This window comes from Rattus norvegicus, chromosome 12 (assembly GCF_021556685.1).
Source record: "Rattus norvegicus strain SHRSP/BbbUtx chromosome 12, alternate assembly SHRSP_T2T, whole genome shotgun sequence".
In the NCBI taxonomy this organism is placed as follows: Eukaryota; Metazoa; Chordata; class Mammalia; order Rodentia; family Muridae; genus Rattus; species Rattus norvegicus.
The window spans coordinates 25,720,562-25,742,343 of record NC_141545.1 but is presented as its reverse complement, the minus strand read 5'-3'; the positions used below and the strand labels follow the sequence as shown (position 1 = coordinate 25,742,343).

The following is a 21,782-nucleotide window of genomic DNA, read 5'->3' as shown; positions in this document are numbered from 1 at the left end:
GGAAACTGTGTCTGTTATATGTTGGAGCATCTCTTAGGTATATGCTCAGGATTGGTATAGCTGGGTCCTCAGGTAGTGTTATATTCAAATTTCTGAAGAATCTCTAGACTGATTTCCAGAATGGTTGTCCCAGCTTGCAATACCACCAACAATGGAGGAGTGTTCGTCTTTCTCTATATCCTTGCCAGCATTTGTTATCACCGGAGTTTTTAATCTTAGCCATTCTGGCTAGAGTGAGGTGGAATCTCAGGGTTGTTTAGATTTGCATTTCAAAGATGACTAAGGATTGTGAAAATTTCTTTAGGTACTTCTCAGCCATTCGATATCCATCAGTTGAAAATTCTTTGTTTAGCTCTGTATCCAATTTTTAATAGGGTTATTTCACTCTCTGGAGTCTAACTTCTTGAGTTCTTTTTACATATTGGATATTAACTCCTTACCAGATACAGGATTGATAAAGATCTTTTCCCAATCTGTTGGTTGCCATTTTGTCCTAATTATAGTGCTCATTGCCTTACAGAAGCTTGGCAGTTTTATGAGGCCCATTTGTCAATTCTTATTCTTGGAGTATAAGCCATTGGTGTTTTGTCAAGAAAACTTCTTCAGTGCCCTTGTGTTTGAGGGTGTTCTCCACTTTTCTTCCTAGTAGTTTGAGTGTATATGTTTTTATGTGGAGAACTTTGATCCACTTGGATAGGGCGACAATAATGTGCCAGTTTGCATTCTTCTACATGCTGACCTCCAGTTGAACCAGCACCATTTTTTAAAAAATGCTACCTAGTTTTCACTGGATGGTTTTAACTCCTTTGTTAAATATCAAGTGATGACAGGTGTGTGGGTTCATTTCTGGGTCTTCAGTTTTATTCCCTTGATCTACCTGCCTATCTCTGTACTAATACCATACAGGTTTTATCACTTTTGCTATGTAATAGTGCTTGAGGTCAGGAATGGTGATTCCCCCAGAAGTTCTTTTGTTATTGAGAATAGGTTTTGCTATCTGGAATTTTTATTTGAAATGAATTTGTAAATTTCTCTTTCTAACTCTATGAAGAAGTGAGTTGAAATTTTGATGGGGATTGCAATGAATCTGTAGATTGCTTTTGACAAGATGGCCACTTTTACTATAAAACTATTATATTGCTTAACATTAAGCACATAATTTTATTAGTTGGGTTATTCCAAATCTTGATATAGGGAGCAGTATGTTACAATAGAAAATTCCTGTCTCCAAGAGTCTGAAGAAGATGGTTAAGTTACAACTAATTTAGAAAAGAGATTCCTGAATATTGGTGCTTAAGTTACTATCTCTTTATAGTCACCACTGAAATCTTGTCCATGGGATATAGTTCCAAGCATTGAGATGGATCCTTCCTATTAGGTTAGTATTCTCTGTCAATACTATCATACATATACCAGAAACATGGTTGTATTGTGATATTATATTCTAGTAAATTTAACATGTCATGTAGTCATGACTTCTGATATTGTAATTCATCTGACTGGAAAGGAACATGCTCTTTAGTATTGCAAAGTTGCTGAAGTTACAAATAATCAGACATACAAAAAATTTTACCTCAAATATTGTATGGAAAACTTTATGTTTGCAACAAATACCAGTGACCATTGCCTGAGAATACAGGTTACTTCAAATACTGTGTTCAGATATAATGGTACCTTTCTCCTGTCCTTTTATATAATAGAATGCATTAATATACAAATAAAGACTGTTTAAAATTACATGACAGGAACAAGTTTGTGGTCAAGTTACAATAAAACTTGTAAATCTATTTATGGTAAATTGTACAATATTTTCCTTTATTATCTAGGCCTCTGGTTTGGTACATAACTATAACATGTTGTTAATTTTATGAGAACTTAACATAGAGAGACGAGTTGTAGCTGTCTGATTAAATGTCTAAAAGAGCTCAAGATAATGTAGCCTTTGACATAAAACACTCTAATGTTACCACAGAATAGCTAATCACTCACTAAATCTTCTGGCAGGTGTCAAAGATATACAAGTTTTTAACCTGATAAACTTTATTTTGAGGACTCCAAACTCTAAAAGAAATATGAGGTATTCAAAAACCCTCTTATTTCCACTGAACTCTATTTCGTCTGCATTTCAATGAGTTCATGTCAGGTCTTGCAAGAATAATATAACATTTGAGGATAAAGATACAACCTAGAAGACCTGTGCTGGAGGCCAAAATGGAGAAGACTTCCACAACCACCATGATCTTTCCTTTAGTACTGTGGTAGACAGGGAGAAAGGTGATCCAAACACTGAGGAATACCAGCATGCTGAAGGTCAAGAACTTGGCTTCATTGAAGGCGTCAGGCAGGTTTCTGGCCATAAAAGCTACTGTGAAGCTCACTAGGGACAGAGCTCCAAGGTATCCCAGCACACAGTAGAAGGCTGTTACTGAGCCCTTGTTGCACATAATAATGATATGACCATGTTCAGAGTGTGCATCTGTGTCCACAAATGGAGGAGATATTCCCAGCCAGACTCCACAGAAGACAGTTTGTATTAGTGTACAGATGGGAATGATGAATTTCGGTGCTCCTGATATAAGCAAACACCTCAACCTTCGTCCTGGAGCTGTGCTCTTGAAGGCCAGGATGACTGTAATGGTTTTTGCCAAGACAGTAGAAACAGCCACTGTGAAAACAACTCCAAACGTGGTCTGCTGCAGGATGCAGGTGACTGCGTTGGGCTGACCAATGAATAGAAATGAGCAAAGAAAGCAGAAGGTGAGGGAGATGAGCAAGATGTAGCTGAGAGTACTGTTATTTGCCTTCACCACAGGAGTGTTTTGGTACTTTACAAAAATCCCCAGGACAAATGAGGTGAGGATAGAAAAGCATAGGGCCATGCTGGCGAGTGTCATCCCCAAGGGGTTTTCAAAAGCAAGAAATGTTACAGCTTTTTGGATGCAGAGAGTCCGATCTGTGTTAGCATACTGGTCCTCTGTACTTTTCACACACTGATCAATATCTGGCAAGAAATGCAATGTGACATGATACTACAAACTCGACATCTTCCTATTTGTACATTACCACGCGTGAATGTTGCTCATTCTGAAATGTAAGGCAAGTACTTTTCTGTGCACAGATGGAAATTGGTAACAACATGTTTCTTCTTTCAAGAGTATATCCAATAAATAAAAATTATGTAAATAAGCAAATGCGTTTTCTTTTTCATTTCTAATATGTATTCATGGCACTTTTTTCTTATCTCCAGATTAAAGCACTATTTTTATTCCTATAATATTTATGGTATGCTATGGTAATTTATACTGAGGAATCCATGAAGGGAATGTTATTTACTGTTACATATAGAATATTGAATATTATGTTCTCTGCAGCACGAAGACACTTGTTGGACACTATTACTATTTTTGTCTCATGTGAGAGAAAGTTAAAGACCCAAAAACATGCTGAAGTCTTTGGGAATCCTATTTATTGATATGAAGGCATAATGAACTAGCAACCATCCAAATTTATTTTTCCAAAATATCATCTCTGATGCTGGTTATTGTTTTCTTAACTTAGAACAAAATGAAGGCACATTTGAAATGGGAATATCAAACGAGAAAATGCCTCCATCTGGTTGGCCATAGGGAAGTCTGTGAGGTATTGTCTTAATGATTGTAGTTGGTGGTTCTCCCCATTTGTGGCCTTTGCCAACCTTGGAGATTCATCCTCAGTTATTTTAACAAATACATTAAATGGGCTATGGGGAGCAAGGCAGTAAGCAGCTCCATGGTCTCTCCTTTAGTTTCTGCCTCCAGATTCCTGCCTTGACTTTATTCCATAACTTCCCTTCATGATAAACTGTGAACTGGAAGGTGAAGTAATTTTTTTATTTTTGAAGTGAAGTAAATTCTTTACTTTGATGTTAATTTGGTGAAAGACATAACCAAATGTGAATATTGGAACAGTACACACATTTTTCTTGCACTAAGTTAGATTCCTAAAACCTAGACCCTGTTGGTTTAACTGAGGTACTAGGTAGTCATCTAAGTACGCTTAGGAAGATGACTTGCAAACTACCTAGAAAATGAAAGGAAGATACACTATGTTAAAATGGGGAACATAACTTTCTTTATATAATTTTTAGTTTCTACCACATAATGTTAACTTATTTTTAATTACATAGAAATTGTTGATGGATTGTGTTCATTTTTCCAGCTTTCCCATTCCCATTTTTCAAGTTGCCAACTTCTCAACACTATTTTGTGCAATACTGAGGCCCATGTGCTGTCTTCTGTCTACTTTAAAATATCTATTTTACATGTAAACTATTTCAGTTTACCTTTGGGTACACATATTGATTAGCCTTTATGTACAATTTTGGGTATATATTGTATTAAGCTTGGTACTATGGCTGTTAAAATATTTCTTCCTCCTCTTTCACAATGTTTTAGAAACCTTATATGTATGATTTCTTGTGTGTTTTGAAGATATCTCTACTACTGGGACTATGTCTACAACTCTATATTCTGAGCGGTTGTGGTATTCTGTGATGAACTCTATGGGTTGGAAAGTGATCTTCTTGATAATAGGTGGAGAGTAAACTTAGCAGTGGGTAATACTATAACTCAATTTCAAATAAAGATATACTATCTGCTTCACAAGCCCATGTTATGTCCAGTTATGGAGATGATGGGCTCCTTCAAGCTATGTGTAGTGACACTGAACTGATAGGATCATCATGGCTAGTTGTTACAGTGGCTCATAGGTATCATAGGTAGGTAGGTCTGGTTGTTGCTTCTCCTCTTCAGAAGCTTGCACGATGCCTTCTGTTTCCATGAAAGCTACTAGTTAGGAGAGGTCATTTATGTCAGTCCTAACTCAGGAATCTCTGGATCAGTTTATGAAGTGCTGAGTATATTTGGCAATAGGCACTTACACCTCTTGGCCAGAACCTGGGTCAACAGAAGAGGCTATAAACTTTTGTAGATTCTTGGATATCCCTGAGCAACAAGTCCAAGAAGGCTTTTGGGACCTATCATTGGGGTATTGATTAGGTGGTCTTTGACTCAATCATGGACCATGGAGCAATATGTGGAATGTTACATACACTACAGGTCATTCCATTAAAAATTGACTTTGCTTTATTAGTTGCTTGGAAAGATTAATAGCTTCTCAGATAATGGGGACTGTATATATTAACCATAGCATTGACTTCATTTCTGCTCTTGGTGTTCTGCTATGTGTCTCTGTGTGCCTGTGTTTCTACCATTCTCCTCTCTCACTCTTTCTTTTTCTTCATCTTTCCTGTGATGCCTCTGGATCAGAAGTAAGTTTTGAATGATAGCTAGAACATTGTACTTTCCAATTGATTTCCTCGCTCACCATGATTTCTTGAAGGGAATCTACTATGCTATGAAACCATGAGCCCCAAATTATTTTCTTTGTTTTGTAGAAAACATTTTTTGTCCCACTACTACACAAGCGATTGAGACATGATTCAAAACCCTCCAGTATCACAAGTTCACCTCAAAAGAGGTGATAGAAAAAACCTAGAAACTTGGAGTTCATAGCACAGCTTCCTGACAACATCAGAGGATGCATAGTGTCTCCAGAAACCTCACATGTTTCTTGTCGTCTCAGGGATCTGGGCTTACCTCTTCTTGCTTCAGTGAGCTTTTACTTTCAAAACGTTCTAAATTTAATCTTTCCTGCTTCTATACATGTTCTGAGCGAGTGTTCTAATGTATTTGGATATTTTCAGAGTCTCTCTGAAGGCGTTAAAAGTGTTACATATTGAGATTAAATATATTCTCTGTGACATTTGTTACTTAAGCTGCTTTAGAGTTTTCTGTGTCTTAATGAGCTTCCATCCATATTAGATGTTTTCTTTCTGAAATACCCTCTATATCACAGTAATATTCTTGGTATGTTTTATGCAAAGTCTTGTGCTTAGAGACTGTCTAATCCTCTGTCTACTAATCAGCAGTGAGAAAGCCTCTAGGTCGGTTTTGCATGTTTTCTCCTTGTTTATGTCTCAGATATGTGGTTTCTACAATAGCAATAGGAACTTAAGATTAAGTAGTGAGGAATTACCAATTATTTGGGGTTGTCTCTATTAGTTCATTGACTAACCCATTGAAAGATTGTAGCACATATGTGTCACGTGGCTATTTACTTGATAGCCAGTGGTGAATCTGCCATGCATTGTCTCTCCATATAGGATTGCTCCAGTGAAATTCTGTGTCTGTAAAGTACAGGTTCTGAAGCTTCAGCAGGTGTGGGTTTATTTATGACATTGTGAAAAGATTTTAGTATTAATTATGTTCCCCCATTCTTCCTCTTCTACTCTTCTAATCAATTGTGGACCACACTCCGCAAATGATTTCATTATTATATTTCTTTTAATCATATGTTTTCAGCATTATGAACCATTTCTAGCTTCCTGACTTCCATACATACTCAATTTGAAACTCTACCTAAAGTTTTAAAGACTATATATAAATATATAGATATAGATATAGATATATAGATATACACGCACATATATGATTGTCGGTGGCAGTATTACTTCTTTGTTTGCATTACCTCACTCAATTTTATTTGAATTAACATTCATTTTCCTGGGAGTGTGATCATTTCATATTCATAGATAAATTATTCTTTTATGTGTATTTGTATACAGTTTAATTAACCATTCATTAGTTGATTAATATGGAGGATATTTCATTGTCTTGACTCTTGTAAGTAAAAGAGCTATTATCATGAATGAGCATGTGTGCATAGCTGTAGATCATGTGTATTGGGTTGCTTTTGGAGATGATGCATGTGATTGTTGGTTTCTGACAACGTGACACATGTATAAACATGTGGAAAAAATAGTCTTACAAAAAGGAAAGCATCCATAAGGTTGACCTGTGGACAAGGTTTTGGTGTATTTTCTTTTCTTTTTTTTCATTCTGATTGACTTGGGTATTTCTTATTTACATTTTGATTGTTATTCCCTTTTCCAGTTTCCAGGCCAACATCCCCCTAAACCCTACCCCTCCCCTTCTCTATAGGTGTTCCCCTCCCCATGCTCCCCCCATTTCTGCTCTCCCCCCAACAATCACGTTCACTGTGGGTTCACCCTTGGTAGGACAAAGGACGTCCCCTTCCACTGGTGCTCTTACTAGCCTATTCATTGCTACCTATGAGGTTGGAGCCCAGGGTTGGAGTCCATGCATAGACTTGGGTAGTGCCTTAGTCCGTGGAAGCTCTGGTTGGTTGGAATTGTTGTTCATATGGGGTTTCAAGCTCCTTCAAGTTCTTTCAGTCCTTTCTATTATACCTTCAACGGGGGTCCCGTTCCCAGTTCAGTGGTTTAGTGATGGCATTCGCCTATGTATTTGCTGTATTCTGGTTGTGTCTCTCAGGAGAGATTTACATCCAGTTCCTGCCAGCCTGCACTTCTTGCTTCATCCATCTTGTCAATTGGGTGGCTGTATATGTATGGGCCACATGTGGGGCAGGCTCTGAATGGTTGTTCCATCTGCCTCTGTTCTAAATTTTGCCTCCCTATTTCCTCCCAAGTGTACTCTTGTTCCCCTTTTAAAGAAGGAGTGAAGCATTCACATTTTGATCATCTGTCTTGAGTTTCATGTGTTCTGTACATCTAGGGTAATTCAAGCATTTGGGCTAATATCCATTTATCAATGAGGGCATACCATGTGTGTTTTTCTGTGATTCAGTTACCTCACTCAGGATGATATTTTCCAGTAGCATCAATTTGCCTATGAATTTCATAAAGTCATTGTTTTTGATAGCTGAGAAATATTCCATTATGTAGATATTCCACATTTTCTGTATCCATTCCTCTGTTGAAGGGCATCTTGGGTCTTTCCAGCTTCTGGCTATTATAAATAAGGCTGGTATGAACATATTGGGCATGTGTCTTTGTTATATGTTGGGGCATATTTTGGGTATATGTCCAAGAGAGGTATAGTTGGGTCCTCAGGTAGTTCAATGTCCAATTTTCTGAGGAACCTCCAGACTGATTTCCAGAATGGTTGTACCAGTCTGCAATCCCAACAACAATGGAGGAGTGTTCCTCTTTCTCCACATCTTTGCCAGCATTTTCTGTCACCTGAGTTTTTGATCTTAGCCATTCTGAGTGGTGTGAGTTGAAATCTCAGGGTTGTTTTGATTTGCGTTTATCTTATGACTAAAGAGGTTGAACATTTCTTCAGGTGTTTCTCAACCATTTGACATTCCTCAGCCATGAATTCTTTGTTTATCTCTGAACCCCATCTTTTAATAGGGTTATTTGTCTCCCTGCAGTCTAACTTCTTGAGTTCTTTGTATATTTTGGATATAAGCCCTCTATCGGTTGTAGGATTGGTAAAGATCTTTTACCAATCTTTGCCATTTTGTCCTAACAAGTGTCCTTTGTCCTACAGAATCTTTGCAGTTTTATGAGATCCCATTTGTCCATTCTTGATCTTAGAGCATAAGCCATTGGTGTTTTGTTCAGGAAATTTTCTCCAGTGCCCATGTGTTCAAGATGCTTCCCCACTTTTTTTTCTATTAGTTTGAGTGTATCTGGTTTGATGTGGAGGTCCTTGATCCACTTGGACTTAAGCTTTGTACAGGGTGATAAGCATGGATCGATCTGCATTCTTCTACATGCTGACTTCCAGTTGAACCAGCACCATTTGCTGAAAATGCTATCTTTTTTCCATTGGATGGTTTTGGCTCCTTTGTCAATAATCAAGTGACCATAGGTGTGTGGGTTCATTTCTGGGTCTTCAATTCTGTTCCCCTGGTCTATCTGTCTGTCTCTGCACCAATACCATGCAGTTTTTATCACTATTGCTCTGTAATACTGCTTGAGTTCAGGGATAGTGATTCCCCCAGAAGTCCTTTTATTGTTGAGGATAATTTTAGCTCTCCTGGGCTTTTTGTTATTCCAGATGAATTTGCAAATTGTTCTGTCTAACTCTCTGAAGAATTGGATTAGTATTTTGATGGGGATTGCATTGAATCTGTAGATCGCTTTTGGTAAAATGGCCATTTTTAATATATCAATTCTGCCAATCCATAAGCATGGGAGATCTTTCCATCTTCTGAGATCTTCAATTTCTTTCTTTAGAGGCTTGAAGTTCTTATCATACAGATATTTCATTTGCTTGGTTACAGTCACACCGTGGTATTTTACATTATTTGTGACTATTATGAAGGGTGTCGTTTCCCTGATTTCTTTCTCAGCTTTGTTCTCTTTTGTGTAGAAGAAGGCTACTGATTTATTTGAGTTAATTTTATACCCAGCCACTTGCAGAAGTGTTTATCAGGTTTAGTAGTTCTCTGGTGGAACTTTTGGTGTCACTTAACGATACTATCATATCATCTGCAAATAGTGATATTTTGACTTTTTTTTCCCCAATCTGTATCCTTTGCTCTTCCCTTGTTGTCTGATTGCTCTGTCTAGGACTTCAAGAACCATTTTGAGTAAGTAGGGAGAGAGTGGGCAGCCTTGTCTAGACCCTGATTTTAGTGGGATTGCTTCAAGTTTCTCTCCATTTAGTTTAATATTAGCTACTTGCTTGCTGTATATGGTTTTTACTATGTTTAAGTATGGGCCTTGAATTCCTATTCTTTCCAGGACTTTTATCATGAAGGGGTGTTGAATTGTGTCAAATGCTTTCTCAGCATCTGATGAAATGATCGTGTGGTTTTTATCTTTCAGTTTCTTTGTATAGTGGATTATGTTGATGGTTTTCCATATATTAAACCATCCCTGCATGCCTTGAATGAAGCCTACTTGATCAAGGTGGATGATTTTTTTAATGTGCTCTTGGATTCAGTTTGTAAGAATTTTATTGAGTATCTCTGCGTCAATATTCATAAGGGAAATTGGTCTCAAGTTCTCTTTTTTGTTGGGTCTTTGTGTGGTTTAGGTATAAGTGTATTGTGGCTTCAAAGAAGGGATTCGGTAGCACTCCATCTGTTTCAATTGTGGAATAATTTCGATAGTATTGGTATGAGCTCTTCTATGAAGGTCTGATAAAATTCTGCACTGAATCCATTTAGACGTGAGCTCTTTTTTGGTTGGTAGACTTTTAATGACTGCTTCTATTTCTTTAGGAGTTATGGTGTTGTTTAAATGGTTTATTTATTCCTGATTTAAATTTGGTACCTGGTATCTGTCTAGGAAATTGTACATTTCCTCCAGATTTTCAAATTTTGTTGAATATAGGCTTTTGTAGTAGAAACTGATGATTTTTTTGAATTTCCCCTGATTCTGTAGTTATGTCTCCCTTTTCATTTCTGATTTTGTTAATTTGAACACACTCTCTGTGTTTGGTTAGTCTGGCTAAGGGTTTATCTATCTTGTTGATTTTCTCAAAGAACCAGCTTTTGGTTCTGTTGATTGTTTGTATAGTCCTTTTTGTTTCTACTTGGTTGATTTCAGCTCTGAGTTTTATTATTTCCTGCCTTCTACTCCTCCTGGGTGTGTTTGCTTCTTTATGTTATAGAGCTTTTAGGTGTGCTGTCAAGCTACTGATATATGCTCTCTCCTGTTTCTTTCTGCAGGCACTCAGAGCTATGAGTTTTCCTCTTAGCACAACTCTCATCGTGTCCCATAAGTTTGGGTATGATGTACCTTCATTTTCACTAAGTTCTAAGAAGTTTTTAATTTCCTTCTTTATTTCTTACTTGACAAGGTTATCATTGAGTAGAGGATTGTTCAACTTCCACGTACATGTGGGCGTTCTTCCTTTATTGTTATTGAAAACCAGCTTTAGCCAGTGGTGGTCTGATAGGACTCATGGGATAATTTCTATCTTTCTGTATCAGTTGAGGCCCGCTTTATGCCCGATTATATGGTCAATTTTGCAGAAAGTACCATGAGCTGGTATGAAGAATGTATGTCCTTTTGTTTTAGGATAGAATGTTCTATAAGTATCTGTTAAAACCATTTGATTCATGACTTCTCTTAGTCTGTCTATGTCTCTGTTTAGTTTCTGTTTTCATAATCTGTCCATTGATTAGAGTGCGGTGTTGAAATGTCCTACTATTATTGTGTGAGGTACAATGTGTGCTTTGAGCTTTAGTAAGGATTCTTTTATGTATGTAGGTGCCCTTGTATTTGGAGCATAGATATTTAGGATTGAGAGTTCATTTTGGTGGATTTTTCCTTTGATGAATATGAAATGTCTTTCCTTATCTTTTTTGATGACTTTTGGTTGAAAATTGATTTTATTTGATATTAGAATGACTACTCCCACTTGCTCCTTCAGACCATTTGCTTGGAAAGTTGATTTCCAGCCTTTCACTCTGAGGCAGTGACTGTCTTTGTCTCTGAGGTGTGTTTCTTGTAGGCAGCAGAATGCAGGGTCTTCATTCTGTATCCAGTTTGTTAATCTATGCCTTTTTATTGGGGAATTGAGTCCATTGATGTTGAGAGATATTAAGGAATAGTGATTGTTGCTTCCTGTTATAGTGGTATTTGGATGTGAGTTTATGTTTGTGTGCTTTTCTTCTCTTTGTTTTGGTGCCAAGACGATTATTTTCTTGCTTTCTGTAGGGTGTAGCTTGACTCCTTGTGTTGGGCTTTACTATTTATTATTCTTTGTAGTGCTGAATTTGTAGAAAGATATTGTGTAAATTTGGTTGTCATGGAATAACTTGGTTTCTCCATCTATTTTAATTGTGAGTTTTGCTGGATGCAGTAACCTGGGCTGGCATTTGTGTTCTGTTAGGATCTGTATGACATCTGTCCAGGATCTTCTGTCTTTCATAGTCTCTGGTGAGATGTCTGGTGTGATTCTGATAGGTCTGCCTTTATATGTTACTTGATCTTTTCCCCTTACGGCTTTTAATATTCTGTCTTTGTTTTGTGCATTTGGTGTTTTGACTATTATGTGATGGGAGGAGTTTCTTTTCTGGTCCAATCTATTTGGAGTTCTGTAGGCTTTTTGTATGTTTGTGGGCATCTCTTTCTTTAGGTTAGGGAAGTTTTGTTCTCTGATTTTGTTGAAGATATTTACTGGTCCTTTGAGCTGGGAATCTTCACTCTCTTCTATGCCTATTATACTTAGGTTTGATCTTCTCATGGAGTCCTGGATTTCCTGTATGTTTTTGACCAGTACCTTTTTCCATTTCACATTATCTTTGACCATTGTGTTGATGATTTCTATGGAATCTTCTGCTCCTGAGATTCTCTCTTCTATCACTTGTATTCTGTTGGTGATGCTTGAATCTATGGCTCCTTGTCTCTTCCTTTGGTTTTCTATATCCAGGGTTGTCTCCCTTTGTGCTTTCTTGATTGCTTCTATTTCAATTTTTAATTCCTTCACCTGTTTGATTGTGTTTTCCTGGAATTCTTTCAGGGATTTTTGTGATTCCTCCATATAGACTTCTACGTGTTTACTTATGTTTTCCTGCGTTTCTCTAACTGAGTTCTTTATGTCTTTCTTGAAGTCCTCCATCATCATAATCAAATGTAATTTAAAATCAAGATCTTGGTTTTCTGGTGTGTTTGTATATTCAGTGTTTGCTTTGGTGGGAGAATTCGGCTCCGATGAGGCCATGTAGTCTTGGTTTCTATTGCTTGGGTTCCTGCGCTTGCCTTTCGCCATCACGTTGTCTCTGGTGTTACCTTGTTCTGCTATTTCTGACAGTAGCTAGACTGTCCTATAGGCCTGTTTTGTCAGGGGTGTTGTAGACCTGTTTTTCTGTTTTCTTTCAGCCAGTTATGGGTACAGAGTGTTCTGCTTTCAGGCGTGTAGTCTTTCCTGTCTACTGGTCTTTAGCTGTTCCTGTGGGCGTGTGTCATGAGTCCACCAGGCAGGTCACTTGCAGCAGAAAAGTTGGTCTTACCTCTGATCCTGGGCCTGAAGTCACTCCTGGAGGGCTGTGTTTCAGCTCTCCTTGAGGGCGGCAACCAGAAATGCCTGCCCCACCTTTTTCAGGCTACTTTGCACATGGGTCCCAGATGGCATTAGGCGTTTTCTTCTGGAGTGAGAAATGTGGGGACAGTGTAGTCTCTTCTGACTTCCCAGGCATATCTGCCCCTCTGAAGGTTTTACTCTCCCTCCCACAGGATTTGTGTGCAGGGAACTCTTGACCAGGTTCCTTCAGATCAGGGCAGTGTCCCTGGTGTATTTTCTCGATTGATGATTGATGTGGGATGGGATAGTTCAGTGTGGGTGTGGCTACTACTGGACAATTGATACTACATTGCTTCAGGAAGCATCCTGGCCAAACACTGAAGCAATAATGTAAGTTCCATTATCCCATGTCTTCTTTGTAATTTTCTGCCCCCAACTTTCTGCTTTCTATTTTTAGCCTGATTTCCTTACGTAGTGGTAAGCTCAGGGCTAAAACATGAAAGAAAGGATTTCTTCCCTTAACTATAATTTTAACGTTTTATGAGAGCAATACAGTCCCAACAAAGACACTATTCATTTACACAAAGTGGAAGGGAGTTATTTTTACCTTCCGGTAGGTTTTTCAATTTCTTTTCAGTGTTTAAATCTTTCAGTGTACTGATGTTTCCACCCCATTGTTTTAATTATTATCAGGTATATTTAGTTCCCATTGTTTACTTCCTGATTGGTTTGTTTTTTTTAAGAAGCCATTTTCTGAGTTAATATTGTGTCTTGTTACTTTGCTGAATGTGTGCATCAACTGTAGGATATTTCTTGTAATGTGTTTAGGGCCTATTAGGCATATATCCTGTTTGTTAAAGTACAGATATTTTGAGTTTCTCTTTTGTATTCTGCACTTCCTTTGTCTATTTCATTACGCTACTTCTCAAGATAAGATATAAAAAATTTATATAAAATGTATGTATTAGTTAATATTTTCTTGCCCCTGATTTAATAGAACTAGTTAAAGTGAATTTTATATTAGCAGTAGGATATATTTGCCTTTATCATGTCTATAAATACATACATCTAAAGGATGGAACCAAGATTGCATGATTTTCATCACATGTCCATTGCATATAATGCACCATTATATTATGTGCACCATTGCATGCATGTATTGCATGTGTGATTTATAATATATATATATATATACATATATATAATTATCATATATACATGGTTGAATTAGTCATGGTTTCTATTCTTGCACAAACATCAGCAAAAAGAATCAAGTGTGGGGTGGGGGAGGGTTTGTTGAGCTTACACTTCCACGCTGTTCATCACCAAAGGATGTCAGGTCTAAAACTCTAAAAGGTCAGGAAGTAGGAGTTGATGCAGAGGCCATGGAGGGATGTTTCTTGTTTTTCATATTTAAAATAATTTTTATTAGTGGCATTTTCCCTTTAAGATAAAAACTTTCCTTAGTGACTTTACATATTTATCTTGGTAAGTAACAGTGATAATGCATAAATAAGTAAAAAGTATATGGTAATCCACATTGTGGCTTATTGACATGGTTTTAAAGGGGATTCCTCATTATTATAGCTATAGGTAGGTGCACAATTATATTATCCATGCTTGGCATTTGGGTTTTTTTCTCTTTTTTTCCCCATCTTTATTAACTTGAGTATTTCTTATTTACATTTCAATTTTTATTACCCTTCCCGGTTTCCAGGCCAACATCCCCCTAATCCCTCCCTTTGTCCTTCTATATGGATGTTCCCCTCCCCATCCTCTCCCCATTACCACTGGAGGGATGTATCTTACTGGCTTGCTTAACCTGGATTCCTCAGTTTACTTTCTTGTAGAACCCAAGACTTCCAGCCCAGGGATGCTACCACCCACAAGGGGCCCTCCCTCCTTGATTACTAATTAAGAAAATACCTTACAACTGGATCTCTGGAGGCATTTCTCCAACTGAGACTCCTTTTTCTGTGACAACTCCAGCTTGTGTCAAGTTGATACACAAAACTGGCCAGTACAATGATATTCAGGAAGATTGATTAATTTTTGGGGGTGGATTTTACTCACCTAATTCAATATTTACTGATTATTACATGATGTATTTTTCCATGCTCAGCCATACCTGACAATACTAAGAAACATTTATGATGTCCTTTAGTCATCTTATGTCTTGGTTCAAACATTTTTAAAAAGCCATGATGAACTCTCACATGTGTGTAGCATCGCTTTCTTCATTCAGCAGGAATTTGCACATAACCCTAATTGTGCATCTACACAGATTTTATTACCTACTTATTTGAGCTACAGATAATCGGAAACAGGATATTACATTGGCAGAATATTATGCCATATATTGTTATGTATGAGACCTATGAATCTTTTACTACCCATGCTATTTGGATTGAGTTTTTTTACTATATGTTGTTCTGTGCCAGAAATGAGTATGCTATCAAGGTTGGTCATAATGTGGTGTCAGATCCTTGGGCCTTGAATTACAAAGAGTTTCAAGCCATCATAGTACTAGTGGAGGTCACACCCATTTCCACTAAAAGGGAAGCCGCTTCTATTAACTACTAAGCCATCTCTTGAATGCCTGTATTAATTAAAAAGAAATCTACTGTCTATTAAGATCATATCCATTTTAGGATTTGTTCTGGGAATTTTTAAGATGACCTTGTGACAGATTAAAAGTTTTAATATGGTACAAATATAGGTAAAAATTCTGGACAAGATTAGACATAATTATTTGTATCTAGAAGGCACTTGTTACATTCTCTAGAAAAACTATTGTTAGCATCCTTTCACATTCTCAACAAGTATTAACCAAATTAAATATAGCTTGTAATCATATAAAGCTCTAAATGTAGACTAGAATAAGGAGCTATGTTGTTGAATATTACTATTAATTATGAGGACAAAATCTTAAGCATGATTAAAAACAGTGGTGAGAACCTCATCTTTAATGCACGCACTTGCCTGTTCCATTGGAAATTTCATTTTCTGGACATAGGACACAATCAAAACAGCAAGCAGCTTTCCCTTCCTGAAGAGATATTCTGAATCCAGGACCACAACTTTCACTGCATACAGAGACAGGAATCTGAGGATATTAAAGAAATTGGGATATAAAGAATTAGCCTGGTAACTAAAGTATATTACAGGATTGGGTAATAATGAATTTAATATTATGCATGCTCATTCTATTTATTTATGATAATTTATATTGCTAAAATACACATTATCTATAATATATCTATATCTATCTATCTATCTACTTATCACAGAATGAAGAGATTCAAATTGTGTACACACAAAAAAATTACACATTATCAAATAGGTATATATACGTACACATATATGTATATGTAAAATTAGAATTATGCATAACATTGGTAAGAATTTGCTAATCTTTGCAAAGGTAAACACATTAAGAAACACTTGAACATGGAAAGTAAGTTTGGCACTTTATCATTAGATTCATCTTTTAATTTATGTGGAGGCATCAGTCTCACCAAGGCATGTTACATGGTTTTTACCTGTGTTCTCTACAGAATAGTGTAGGATTCCACCCACCTGTTGCTCCACTCCTATACTCCACTCTATTCTGTCCTCAGAAATCGACAATTGTTGACCAGGTGGAAAATATGGAGAAAATGTTCCTACTTTCACTTTATATGTAAGACCTTGTGGAAAATCCCAGAAGTTCAGAATGTCATAATCTATGTGCAAGCTCTCTGAAGGATTCAAAGATATCGGCTCTCCACCAGGATTCATGAATTTAATGTTCTTCAGCAGGGAGTTCAGCTAAGGAAGATTTATGATTCATAATGGTAATTTTATAGGAGTCTGAATTATGTCATATTCACATATTCATTGATCCCAATAAAAAATGAAATAACATTAGGCATATATGATTGGGAAATATGTATACATACATTGAAGTGGCATCATAAGTACCATAATAGTATTTTAACAGGATAGTGAGATAAATCTACTGTTTCTTTTGCACCCTAATGATTTTCAGCACTGGTGAGCAAAGTTTATGTTACATGGACATTTTGCATATGAGACTGATAGTCTACAGGCATCTGGTTTTGTGTTATCAGTGTAAAATTGTCTGTGATATTTTGCACTCTGATTATGTCTAAGTGAGTTTTTGTCATTTGGGTTAATTGAGGTGTGAATACCCATCCTTAACTGAAGTAGGTTCATTTCATAATCTGTGCCTGAACTGAATATACTGAATGGAGCCAGTAAACAATAGCATACTCATAGCTAATTGCTTTGATTATGGAAATGTATGTGGCAAGCTTCGTTAAAATACTGTCAAATTGAATTCATACTGATGCTGGTCTATACTGTCTTATTGGCGTAAAAATTCATTTCTAATATATGGCATTTGTCCACATATTTTATGAGATCAAATAAAATGAATTTAAGAAAGTATCTATAATGTCATACAGACCCTAAGAAACACAAATGCCAGCCCAGGTTACTGTATCCTGCAAAACTCTCAATTAACATAGATGGAGAAACCAAGATATTCCATGACAAAACCAAATTTACACAATATCTTTCTACAAATCCAGCACTACAAAGGATAATAAATGGTAAAGCCCAACATAAGGAGGCAAGCTATACCCTAGAAGAAGCAAGAAACTAATCATCTTGGCAACAAAACAAAGAGAAGAAAAGCACACAAACATAACTTGATATCCAAATATGAATATAACAGGAAGCAATAATCACTATACCTTAATATCTCTCAACATCAATGGCCTCAACTCCCCAATAAAAAGACATAGATTAGCAAACTGAAGATGCAACGAGGACCCTGCATTCTGCTGCCTACAGGAAACACACCTCAGAGACAAAGACAGACACTACCTCAGAGTGAAAGGCTGGAAAACAACTTTCCAAGCAAATGGTCGGATGAAGCAAGCTGGAATAGCCATTCTATTATCAAGTAAAATCAATTTTCAACTAAAATTCATCAAAAAAGATAAGGAAGGACACTTCATATTCATCAAAGGAAAAATCCACCAAGATGAACTCTCAATCCTAAATATCTATGCCCCAAATACAAGGGCACCTATGTACGTAAAAGAAACCTTACTAAAGTTCAAAACACACATTGCACCTCACACAATAATAGTAGGAGATTTCAACACCCCACTCTCATCAATGGGCAGATCATGGAAACAGAAATTAAACAGAGACGTAGACAGACTAAGAGAAGTCATGAGCCAAATGGACTTAACAGATATTTATAGAACATTCTATCCTAAATCAAAAGGATACACCTTCTTCTCAGCTCCTCATGGTACTTTCTCCAAAATTGACCATATAATTGGTCAAAGAACGGGCCTCAACAGAAAGATAGAAATAATCCCACGCGTGTTATCGGAGCACCACGGCCTAAAACTGGTCTTCAATAACAATAAGGGAAGAATGCCCACATATACGTGGAAATTGAACAATGCTCTACTCAATGATAACCTGGTCAAGGAAGAAATAAAGAAAGAAATTAAAGACATTTTAGAATTTAATGAAAATGAAGGTACAATATACCCAAATTTATGGGACACAATGAAAGCTGTGCAAAGAGGAAAACTCATAGCGCTGAGTGCCTGCAGAAAGAAACAGGAGAGAGCATATGTCAGCAGCTTGACCGCACACCCAAAAGCTCTAGAACAAAAAGAAGCAAATACACCCAGGAGGAGTAGAAGGCAGGAAATAATCAAACTCAGAGCTGAAATCAACCAAGTAGAAACAAAAAGGACCATAGAAAGAATCAACAGAACCAAAAGTTGGTTCTTTGAGAAAATCAACAAGATAGATAAACCCTTAGCCAGACTAACGAGAGGACACAGCGAGTGTATCCAAATTAACAAAATCAGAAATGAAAAGGGAGACATAACTACAGATTCAGAGGAAATTCAAAAAATCATCAGATCTTAATATAAAAGCCTATATTCAACAAAACTTGAAAATCTACAGGAAATGGACAATTTCCTAGACAGATACCAGGTACCGAAGTTAAATCAGGAACAGATAAACCAGTTAAAGAACCCCATAATTCCTAAGGAAATAGAAGCAGTCATTAAAGTTCTCCCAACCAAAAAGAGCCCAGGTCCAGACAGGTTTAGTGCAGAATTCTATCAAACCTTCATAGAAGACCTCATACCAATATTATGCAAACTATTCCACAAAATTGAAACAGATGGATCACTACGGAATTCCTTCTATGAAGCCACAATTACTCTTATACCTAAACCACACAAAGACCCAACAAAGAAAGAGAACTTCAGACCAATTTCCCATACAAATATCGACGCAAAAATACTCAATAAAATTCTGGCAAACCAAATCCAAGAGCACATCAAAACAATCATTCACCATGATCAAGTAGGCTTCATCCCAGGCATGCAGGGATGGTTTAATATACGCAAAACCATCCACGTGATCCATTATATAAAGAAACTGAAAGAACAAAACCACATGATCATTTCATTAGATGCTTAGAAAACATTTGACAAGATTCAACACCCCTTAATGATAAAAGTCCTGGAAAGATCAGGAATTCAAGGCCCATCCCTAAACATAGTAAAAAGCCAAATACAGCAAACCAGTTGCTAACATTAAACTAAATGGAGAGAAACTTGAAGCAATCCCACTAAAATCAGGGACTAGACAAGGCTGCCCACTCTCTCCCTACTTATTTAAAAAGTTCTTGAAGTTCTAGCCAGAGCAATCAGACAACAAAAGGAGGTCAAGGGGATGCAGATTGGAAAAGAAGAAGTCAAAATATCACTATTTGCAGATGATATGATAGTATATTTAAGTGATTCCAAAAGTTCCACCAGAGAACTACTAAAGGTGATAAACAACTTCAGCAAAGTGGGTGGGTATAAAATTAACTCAGATAAATCAGTAGCCTTCCTCTACACAAAAGAGAAACAAGCCGAGAAAGAAATTAGGGAAACGACACCCTTCATAATAGACCCAAATAATACAAAGTACCTCGGTGTGACTTTAACCAAGCAAGTAAAAGATCTGTACAATAAGAACTTCAAGACTCTGAAGAAAGAAATTGAAGAAGACCTCAGAAGATAGAAAGATCTCCCATGCTCATGGATCGGCAGGATTAATATAGTAAAAATGGCCATTTTACCAAAAGCGATCTACAGATTCAATGCAATCCCCATCAAAATACCAATCCAATCTTTCAAAGAGTTAGACAGAAAAATTTGCAAATTCATCTGGAATAACAAAAAACCCAGGATAGCTAAAACTATCCTCAACAATAAAAGGACTTCAGGGGGAATCACTATCCCTGAACTCAAGCAGTATTACAGAGCAATAGTGATAAAAACTGCATGGTATTGGTACAGAGACAGACAGATAGACCAATGGAACAGAAATGAAGACCCAGAAATGAACCCATACACCTATGGGCACCTGATTTTGCAAAGGAGCCAAAGCCATCAAATGGAAAAAAGATAGAATTTTCAGCAAATGGTGGTGGTCCAACTGGAGGTCAACATGTAGAAGAATGCAGATTGATCCATGCTCATCACCCTGTACAAAGCTTAATTCCAAGTGGATCAAGGACCTCCATATCAAACCAGATACACTCAAACTAGTAGAAGAAAAACTAGGGAAGCATCTGGAACACATGGGCACTGGAAAAAAATTCCTGAACAAAACACCAATGGCTTATGCTCTAAGATCAAGAATCGACAAATGGGATCTCATAAAACTGCAAAGCTTCTGTAAGGCAAAAGACACTGTGGTTAGGACAAAATGGCAAACAACAGATTGGGAAAAGATCTTTATCAATCCTACAACAGATAGAGGCCTTATATCCAAAATATACAAAGAACTCAAGAAGTTAGACCGCAGGGAGACAAAGAACCCTATAAAAAATGGGGTTCAGAGGGGGAGGGGGGAGGGTGATGTTTGCCCGGAAACCGGGAAAGGGAATAACACTCGAAATGTATATAAGAAATACTCAAGTTAATAAAAAATGGGGTTCAGAGCTAAACAAAGAATTCACAGTTGAGGAATGCTGAATGGCTGAGAAACACCTGAATAAATTTTCAACATCTTTAGTCATAAGGGAAATGCAAATCAAAACAACCCTGAGATTTCACCTCACACCAGTGAGAATGGCTAAGACCAAAAACACATTTGACAGCAGATGCTGGCGAGGATGGGGAGAAAGAGGAACACTCCTCCATTGTTGGTGAGATTGCAGACTGGTACAACCATTCTGGAAATCAGTGTGGAGGTTCTTCAGAAAATTGGACATTGAACTGCCTGAGAACCCAGCTATACCTCTCTTGGCCATATACCCAAAAGATGCCCCAACATATAAAAAAGACACGTCCTCCACTACATTCATCGCAGCTTTATTTATAATAGCCAGAAGCTGGAAAGAACCCAGATGCCCTTCAACAGAGGAATGGATACAGAAAATGTGGTACATCTACACAATGGAATATTACTCAGCTATCAAAAACAATGACTTTATGAAATTCGTAGGCAAATGGTTGGAACTGGAAAATATCATCTTGAGTGAGGTAACCCAATCGCAGAAAAACACACATGGTATGCACTCATTGATAAGTGGCTATTAGCCCAAATGCTTGAATTACTCTAGATGCCTAGAACAAATGAAACTCAAGGCGGATGATAAAAATGTGACTGCTTCATTCCTTCTTTAAAAGGTGAACAAGAATACCCTTTTGAGGGAATAGAGAGGCAAAGATTAAAACAGACACAGAAGGAACACCCATTCAGAGCCTGCCCCACATGTGGCCCATACATATACAGCCATCCAATTAGACAAGATGGATGAAGCAAAGAAGTGCAGGCCGAGAGGAGCTGGATATAGATCGCTCCTGAGAGACACAGCCAGAA

At 37.2% G+C, this 21,782-nt stretch overlaps 1 pseudogene; it reads right to left on the bottom strand.

The window, feature by feature from the left end:
• Positions 1–2,093: 2,093 nt before the first annotated feature.
• Positions 2,094–21,782, bottom strand: part of LOC148002273 (vomeronasal type-2 receptor 116-like) — a 32,034-nt pseudogene continuing 12,345 nt past the window's right edge.